Source organism: Bison bison, unplaced genomic scaffold (genome assembly GCF_000754665.1).
Source record: "Bison bison bison isolate TAMUID 2011002044 unplaced genomic scaffold, Bison_UMD1.0 scf7180017864270, whole genome shotgun sequence".
In the NCBI taxonomy this organism is placed as follows: Eukaryota; Metazoa; Chordata; class Mammalia; order Artiodactyla; family Bovidae; genus Bison; species Bison bison.
The window spans coordinates 5,366,028-5,366,256 of NW_011494842.1; the positions used below are offsets into that span (position 1 = coordinate 5,366,028).

At 59.4% G+C, this 229-nt stretch overlaps 1 protein-coding gene across 3 annotated transcripts in view; it reads left to right on the plus strand.

Moving 5' to 3' along the window:
- BRD2 (bromodomain containing 2) overlaps positions 1-229 on the plus strand; it is an 11,909-nt gene that overhangs the window by 2,016 nt on the left and 9,664 nt on the right. The gene's annotated exons all lie outside the window — the stretch shown is intronic.

A 229-nucleotide genomic window follows, 5' to 3' on the forward strand; every position in this document is an offset into this window, starting at 1 on the left:
GCTGGGCGGGGGAAATTCTTTCCCTCTCTTTGAAGGGGACCGGGGAAGTCCAAGCGATGGCTTTAGCGATCCTAACCTTGCGCTGCGACTCTATTCACACGTAGTCTGTAACCTTATTCAGGTTACTAGGTGGTGGGAAAGATTGAGTGGGCTGGGGGGGAGGGGGCGAAATTGAGCTCCCAAAATGGCTCCTGCCCCTCCTCGGAGGCGGACGGCCCGGGGGGAGGGG